Source organism: Heptranchias perlo, chromosome 12 (genome assembly GCF_035084215.1).
Source record: "Heptranchias perlo isolate sHepPer1 chromosome 12, sHepPer1.hap1, whole genome shotgun sequence".
Classification (NCBI taxonomy): Eukaryota; Metazoa; Chordata; class Chondrichthyes; order Hexanchiformes; family Hexanchidae; genus Heptranchias; species Heptranchias perlo.
The window spans coordinates 27,991,545-28,000,738 of record NC_090336.1 but is presented as its reverse complement, the minus strand read 5'-3'; the positions used below and the strand labels follow the sequence as shown (position 1 = coordinate 28,000,738).

Here is a 9,194-nt window from a genome sequence, read left to right as displayed (position 1 = left end):
ACACTGAAAAGCTGGGATTGCACTTCCCACTGAAAGTGACTCACACATTATTCGTGTTTCTGTGGTGAGGGGAATATTGGGCCCAAATTTCTTAAAAAGGACGGGGGTGCAGCGTTATGTGGGATTATATTCCTTTGTATACTGCACCATGACTCAAGATTCATTCATTCATTCTCATCAAGTCTGCAAATGACATATTACTTCCCGTTGTGTCTTTGAGTCAGGCAATGAATAATCCGGAGAACTGTAGCATCAATTACTGGACAGTCTGCTCCTGGTGCGTGCAGTGCAGCTGGGCAGAGTGATTCAAACAGTGAAGTGCCTGCCCCATCTCAGTCAAAAATACACATAAAACAACCATCTGCTTTGGTTTTAAAAAATTAATCCTACTTTATTCAATTTGTGAGGAATAACTCCTGAATGACAGAACTGAGTGAATTAGGATTTTTTTTTTCCATCAACAGTATGTGAGGTGTTGGAGACAATGCCTGGTGTCACGTCAATGGTTGTAATAGATTTGATCTCTGTGCCACAAAATCCCCATTCTTTATAATAATGCTGCAGGTTGTACTCAAGCATAGACCGGCTGGATGGATGGAATCAGAGTGGCAATCATCTGCACCTCCTAGTAGCTGGTTCAGAATGGCAGGGGCCGAAGCACATGCTCACCTATCCTCTCAGCTGTAATAAGTGTTTGGCTCAAGAATACCACAAGGAAAAACTGGTAGAAAAACAAAGGGAGCTTCTACTCCCTCAGTGTGCAAATGCACCAGAGTGTAACGGTCCCAAATCTGACACCTGGTCAAATTAGCTCATCTCAGCTGTGGGAGGGGCAGGGAGGGTGGGATCAGACTCTGTTGGGTTTCAAAAAAAAGTCAAGGTTCCTACTCCTAATTGCTATCCAAGTTACCCTTCTCGAAAGTGCCTGTGTGACTGTTCATTGATGACAGGATTCAGATCAGCTGTGACGCCCTGAGTCAAACACCTGTCCGCAATCACTGTTCAGTCACACACATGAACGCTGGCCATTTGGGTGCGGTGTTGCAGGAGAGTAGCTAGCAGCCAGCATGAGTCACCAATTTCAGGTGACAAAGAGAAAAAAAATCCTCTGGACAGGAAAAAAAAATGGGTCAAAGTGAAATGATTAACTTGGTTTTTTTTCTCAGGATGCGGGCGATGCTGGCAAGGCTGCATTAATTGCCCATCTCTAGTTGCCCTGAGCAGGTGGTGGTGGGCCTTCTCCTTGAACCGCTGTAGTCCTTTTGTTAATAATTCTTCCATAATGGTGTTAGGTAGGGAGTTCCAGGATATTGACCCTGTGACGATGAAGAAACTGCAGTATGCGTCAGGATGGTACCTGTCATGGAGGGGAATTTGGAGGTGATGGTATGCGAATGTTACCAGGTGCTTGTCAGCCCAAGCTTGGATGTTATCCAGATCCTGCTGTTAACTGGCATAGTCTGCTTCATTATCAGAGGAGTTGGGAATGAACCTGAATACTGTGGAATCCTCTGCAAACAGTTCTACTCCTGACTTTATTATGGAAGGAAGGTCATTGATGAAATAGCTGAAGGTGGTTGGGCCAAGGATGCTTCCCTGAGGAACCCCTGCAGTGATGTCCTGGGGCTGTGATAACTGGCCTTTGATACGCACAAGCATCTTCCTTTGCATCAGGTATGACTCCAGCCATTGAAGGGTTATCCCTTTGACTCCCATTGACATCAGTTTTGCTAAGTTTCCTTGGAGCCGTACACAGTCAAATATTGCCTTGATGTTGAGGGACATCATGCTACTCTCTGCTCTCCTCTGGCATTCAGCTTTTGCATCCATGTCTACGACAAGGCTAAGATGAATCTGGAGTAGGTATCACTTGACACTATTGATAACTCCTTCCATCACTTTACTTGTAATTGGGAGGAAGTTGTTAAGGTGGTAATTGCCAGGTTAAATTTATCCTGTTTTTTGTGGGCCATCCAGAAGTTTCCAAGATGCAGGTCAATCACCAAAAGTCTGTCCTTTCAAATAAAATTCCAATTTTTTCCCCATTTACATCTTATGATGCTGAGCCAGTAATTAACGGTTTCAATTAATTTTCAATATCAACAAGCAAAGTCAGGAGGCTGAAGAAAGCTGAAGAACTGGACATGGGTTTGAATAGAGTTAAATGGAGCCCACACCTGCCCTGCCATGGATCCGGCCCCTACCTTGATTTGTACTTGGCAAGAGATGGAAATCCTCCCAGTGTTTCGAGCAGGATAAGTCACGTTACAAGATCTGGCGTGCTAAAATAGAGGCTCATGTGGTCTATGGTATAAATACCTAGAAGTAACTCTAGCCCAGCAGACACAGCCTGAATATCTCTGGTATGAATGTATTCTGCTGCCTTTTACCAGCAATGAATACAGTCACCCAGATTCCTGCTAATAATAGTCATTACAAAGTTCTGCAAGAAGGATCTTATCTAACCAAGGCACAGATAAGATTCCCAGTGTAAAATGGATGTTTGTGTTGCTTTGGCTGAAGAGAGCCTTTTGCCATGATTCACAAGTGAAATTAATCTTTCCACCAGCAGAGAAAATTTCAACCAACCCCAAAGGGACAACATCATCAGCTTTTGTGTATAGGATGACTTCATAGGAACTGTCAACAGATTTTGTTCATGTTCTCTAGAAGTTTTTTCCAGCTCAGTGCCCCAGCTTTGTGGATTATATTTATTCCATGTGCCCCTGCCCCTGTGACCAGTTCATCAACGCAGCAAACAGTGGTAAAAAAAAATCAAATCAAATATGGGGAACAGAAGAAGAAATGGTCCAGTTTTGAAAACAAAAACTTAAATTCAAGTTCCTGTTTTAATCCTGTTACTGTTCAATATTCACTTTACTGCCTAATAAGGTGCTGTAAATATATTAGTTGTCATACCACCTGAGAATAAAAGGCTCCAGAACAATATGCTAGTATGCAGCATGGAACACTGCTTTTGAATATACCGTCCAGCATCATATGCTGTTATCGATCAGTATCATGTCATATACGTACGGTAGCATAGTGGTTATGTTACTGGGCTAGCGAATCTGTAGTCTTGAGTTCAAATCCTGCTATAGCATCTGGAGAATTTAAATTCAATTAATTAAATAAAATCTGGAATTAAAAAAAACTAGTATCAGTAATGGTGACCATGAAACTACCAAATTGTTGTAAAAACCCATCTGGTTCACTAATGCCCTTTAGGGAAGGAAACCTGTCACTGGGTCAAAATCCTGGAACTCCCTTCCTAACAGCACTGTGGGAGAACCTTCACCACATGGACTGCAGTGGTTCAAGAAGGTGGCTCACCACCACCTTCTCAAGGGCAATTAGGGATGGGCAATAAATGCTGGCTTTGCCAGCAACGCCCACATCCAATGAATAAAAAAAATAGCATAATATTCTGCTCTAGAACTATATAATACCACCCAGCATAATATACATATGGCGATCCCATAGAATGCAGTATGTTATTCCAATGCAATACTGTGTAGCACCACACCAATATGATACAGCAGAGCCTACCTATTATTCTATACCTATGTAGTATAATATATACTCTATATTCATGATACTGTACACCGTTATTTACTGTTCTACATCCCTGTGATATATTCCAACATCAATTTCATACCAGATTAATAGATTCTTCTCGATCAGCATGGTACCATGCAGTATCATATACTATTCAACAGTAACACAATTCTGTTCAGCACAACCTAGCATTGGAAAATAAGAGTCTAAATGGGGTAGAGGAGCAAAGGGACCTAGGGGTACAGATACACAGATCACTAAAAGTAGCGACAAAGGTTAATAAGGCCATTAAAATGCAAACAATACACTGGGGCTCATTTCTAGAGAGGTAGAATTGAAAAGCAGAGAAGTTATGTTAAACTTTTATAGAACCTTGGTTAGACCACAGTTGGAATATTGTGTGCAATTCTGGTCTCCACATTATAAAAAGGATATAGAGGCACTGTAAAAGATGCAAAACAGATTTATAAGGATGATACCAGAACTGAGAGGTTATACCTATCAGGAAAGATTGAGCAGGGTGGGGCTCTTTTCTTTAGAAAAGAGGAGACTGAGGGGTGACCTATTGGAGGTCTTTAAGATTATGAAAGGCTTTGATAGGGTAGACGTAGAGAAGATGTTTCCACTTGTGGGGGAGACCAGAACTAGAGGCCATAAATATAAGATAGTCACTAATAAATCCAATAAGGAATTCAGGAGAAACTTCTTCACCCAGAGAGTGGTTAGAATGTGGAACGCTACCACAAGAAATAGCTGAGGCGAATAGCATATATGCATTTAAAGGGATGCTAAATAAACATGTGATGGAGAAAGAAATAGAAGGATATGCTGATTGGGTTAGATGAAGAGGGGTGGGAGGAGGCTCACGTGGAGCATAAACACCGGAATGGACCAGTTGGGCTGAATGGCCTGTTTCTGTGCTGTACATTCTATGTAATTCTACATCAAAAGAACACAATGCATAGAATGTAACATAAAGCGTGGTGTCAGATCAGCATGACGTGGTGCAGCCTCACATCTTTTTCCAACTTAATGTAACACAATACACACTGATCAATGTAACATTACTCATTCCAAACAGCAGAAGATACTTCTCCAGATCAGTTGACAGACTGCATCACAAAATCCTATTACAATGAAGTGCAAAATACAAAAAAAAATTAGAAAGAAATGTTATGACAATTTATCACACATCTTACAAATCTATTAGAGAGAAATCTATTAACAATGGGCTGGATTTGTGAGCAGCGATCGAATGGCACCAGCCATTCGTTAGACTTGCACTCGCCCATAGACTTTCTATGAGTTTTGCACGGCAATTAATGTCAATGGGACAGCCAAACGACACGGCGCCCTCTACAGGGCATCTGGGACCTGTGCGGACAGGGCAAACAACTGCATATATCCTTAACCAATCAGATTGAAGAATTGTTATTAACATTGCGGAGTCATAAACAGGAAGTGTAAGTTAGAATCGTGAACTCAATGTCAAATCAGGTACAGAATGTGAAATGAAGAGCGGGTAAGAAAGATTGAATTAAGAGGCAAACATAAAAGAGACAAAGAAAAAGTTTTTAAAAATGTTGTTTTTTAAATGTTCAACAATAATTAAAATCTGAAGGAATGAGACTCCACACTTGTAAATGTTAATTTTCAGTGCCAGAGAGGTTGTATGGCAATATTTAAGACTTACCACGCTGTTAAAAGGGTATTTACACTGGAATGGACAAGCCCTAACTTTTTTTGGCGAGTTTAGTCCATATCTGAGGTAAGTACAGGAACTTCATGCCACTTGAATGGTGAGTCAGCCGGTGAGATGCTGCTTTCCGCAGCTTTCGAAGGAGCATCACCTCTCGAACAGCAACTTCCCGATTTCTGCGTTTAACTGCACCTGTGCGGTCGCCGGAAGTTACTGTTCGATTTGCACATAAATAACAGTGAGCGCTGTTAGTCTCACCATTATTTTTAAAGAAAAAAATCCAGCCCATAGTATATTACACAAAGGGCTTTTAGAAATGATAGACCAGAGAGAGACTGATTTATGTGATGTAATGAAGTGATAAAAATGTATGTTTTAGCATGAAGTATCAGTCAAGGACATTTACAAGATATCACCGTAAAGATTGACATCTTTCAAAAATTAGATGTTTAATGATTATACTTCATATTCATACGTGTCGAAGTAGCCATCAGACTATTTGGACTTTTCAGGTTTCACGGTACATGTTGCTGAGTTGGAGCCTGGATTTTCCTTTGGCCACTATTGATAATTATTTTACAATGGCACTGTGTGGTCTCCATCAGGTAAAGCCACGTAAAACTCTACTGTCTGTGTGGATGCACTATGTTTATCAGAGGATTGAAGGGCAGGGTGAAGGATGAAATAAGAAACACACAGTGTGGACAATACAAAACAGAGCCCCTGTCAACCACTGGTATTTTTAAAAAAAATTTATTATTTACTGTGGACAGGACTGTGGTTGCTCAGCAAACAGCACTCGTGATGTACTTTCACAGCGTCTGTGGCAGTCATTTAGTCCACACTATAACATTGGACTCAATGTCCATCGTACCCTTTTTAGTCCTGTGCTATTATTCACCATTTCACATTCTTACCACTGTTAGAACAGCAGCATTGGTGGAGGCCTCCGAGCAGGTCACTTGCCTGGACCATCAGCTCAGGAATGTGTGTGAAGTACCAAATTGGAGATGGGATAGGAGAGGTTACCTTAAGAGAAAAATATCTGCAACGAACTGGGAAGAATTTTCTTCAGTTTTAGTAACATCTTTGTCATGGGGGTGGATGCAAATGTTTAGATTCTAGTTGCAAGATTTTTTACGGACAGGCCAGGTTAAATAGTGAATTGCAGGAAAGCATTTGTTTTTTGCCAGTGAAAAAAAAGCACCTTTAAGACTCCCCCGTCCTCCCTCCTCCAAGAGTTGATAGTCAGTGAAATGTATGAGGGGAACATAGAAGTAAATTAACTTAGAAAAAGAAGCTGGCTGCAGCTCCAAGAACTAAATCCTGCAACGCAGTGGGAGAACACAGTGTGGTAATTGGGGAATTACAGCTGTTAGTCACAGAAAATAAGTTACAGTTGTGGGTCAGGGACCCGGGGTCATGGCACAGGAAGCAAAATTGTAATTTAGAGGCTGTGAGGAACACACAGTGCACACATAACTGTTCTGTTACTGAAGACAACTTCACACCTGTTTTCAGGGACACAGACCTGTGTGCAGAGATAAAGTGATGAGGAAATGTAGAACAGTATTCAGTCACTTTTCTGTAAAACCAGAGTCTTGTCACGTTCTTCTGAAGAGAGCTTTGTTCCTTTGCTAAGAGTGTGTGGAATTTTAAAACATTACATTAAGAGCTTTCTTTCTAGCTCAGTGGGCAAATGCACCACCAGGGCAATACTAAGCCATACAGATCAGAAGGTTCCATCCCAGGCTTTTGCTGAGTTAGCTAGCTTCAGTCAGGGCACTATAATTGACATCAGTGCCCATGAGCTAGCAAGGAAAGGCGAAAAAAAATCAACCAAGCTTCCTGCTCCCGGTTGCTAATGGAAAAGGGGATTCATGTGGATGTTGGATGAGGATAGGACTGAGCTTGGTTGTGATAACCCCCTCCTCCTGTGACAACCCCCTCCTCCTCCTCCAGCAGAATGGCCTGCCTCATTCACCTTCAAGGATTCCACATGAAGATTGGCCACTTGGGCAAGATACTGGAAGGCTGCTGGCACCCACAGAGCTGTAGCCGGGTGTCATTTAGCACCTTGAGGAGAGGAGAACGTTTGGAAACAAATATAACTTAAAATAGCATTGTTTTAAAGGTAAGCTTGTTCTGTTGCTAGCAGTAACATGACTGAATGTGAAATAGCAGGAATATTATAGAAGAAAATTCTTCCAACAGCCTAGTAGGTGAATGAATTGCCTGGTGCTCAACTAAGCCATACAGCCAGGAATGTTCCAAATTTAAACGCTGATCTGCTCTGATCTCAATCCAGAAAGCAGTTTGAGTGCTAAATTGCCATCACAGCCTTTGGATTAAGGAGGGAAAAACATCAGACAAAGTTTCCACCGCTGACCATTATCCACCTGCATAGGTGGATGTCCAATGAGAACAAGTTTGGGCTTGGCTATAATGTCCCTTTGTCTTCAATGGTTGAATACCCTGTCAACACTCATCATCAAGGTTAACGTATGAAAAATAGCCACTTGGAGCGAGAAGAGCTGAGAAAACTAGGAAAAAATTATGTAGAAAATCTCGGGTGAATGGAAAGTGTAGAATGAAAATAACAGCAGGGATGCAATATTTAAACATTCATTGGCAAAAGATGGACATACAACCTGCACGTTCTGATGATTTTTTTCCACAAAGACCACTGTACCCCGAAGTGTTTGTATAAATATAACAGCTAATAAACACTGGCTGCATGTTACAGCCAGAAATCACTTCCATTTAAACAGTAACTTGAGTTCATTTACTCAGCCAAAGCCTGCTTGGCTCCACCAGGAAACAGAAAAAATAATTCTAACGTGGGAGGGACAGCCAGGGTGCCTCACAGTGATAAAGTTACCAATCTTGAAGATAGATGGAATTTAAAATGCACCATGAAGAAATACAGTAGCATTTTCTTCTCCCTTGGACGTAGAGGTCAATGTGTTAACTTATTCACCTCCGCCCCCTTCCTGAGCTACACTTGCTAATGAGATACTTCAGGGAAGAGGTGGAAGAAGCCATGAAAACCATAAAGTGGTTGGATCCCATCCGGGCTGGCATGCTGGCCTCCCTGCAGAGAGCCCAACACCATTTAATGACTGAAATAACCAACGATCATTCACATCAGGGTGGGAGCAACTCAACCAAATGTCACTTTCCCTGAAAGAAAGATAAGGTACGTAACCGGCAAATGTACTGGTCAGGTTGGTGGGGATGCGGCCATCAGTTGTTACATGGGCTATTTTAGTTAGTGTACAGAACAGTCATCCACATCAGTTAATAGATGGGTGCTAATCACTGTTAGTGTACTTCAGGAAATCAAATTCCAAGGTTTTCCCAGGAGTACACTAGTTAAAGTTAATGCTAGTCAGGCAACAGATTAAATGTTAACTGGTGAGTTAACAACGCATCTGAGGATAAAGAAGCCAGCAATCTGGGTCTACTAAACCACCAGAGTACCTTTCACAATACTGTGTAGATGGAACTTCAGGCATTTGCGTTTGGCAAAAATAAGTATTTTGTAATTCTTTGAAAATGATTGCGAGGTAGACCTGGAGAGAAACTGCTTTTAAAAAAAATTATTGTCTCAATCGGCAGTTTTCAGAGAAGCTTATATTCTGGTCTAAGCTGATCCGAGACCTCCATTACAGTGCTGTCATTTTGGTTGCCAGAGAATTTGCATGTTGGAATAGATGCGATAGTCATTCCAGGAAGATCTTTCACATTAGTCATTTGGAATTTGTCATTAGCTTCTGATAACAACAACATGTGTTTATAAAGCACCTTTAACGTAGGAAAACATTCCAAGCTGCTTCGTAGATGGGTATCAAGACAAAAATTAACACCAAGCCAAAGAAGGAGATATTAGGACATGTGCAGAGGAGGTTACAGAGATAGGGAAGGAGTGAGGCTA

At 41.4% G+C, this 9,194-nt stretch overlaps 1 long non-coding RNA gene across 1 annotated transcript in view; it reads right to left on the bottom strand.

The window, feature by feature from the left end:
- Window positions 1-9,194, bottom strand: part of LOC137327696 (uncharacterized) — a 333,654-nt gene that overhangs the window by 221,157 nt on the left and 103,303 nt on the right. The window lies entirely within an intron of this gene.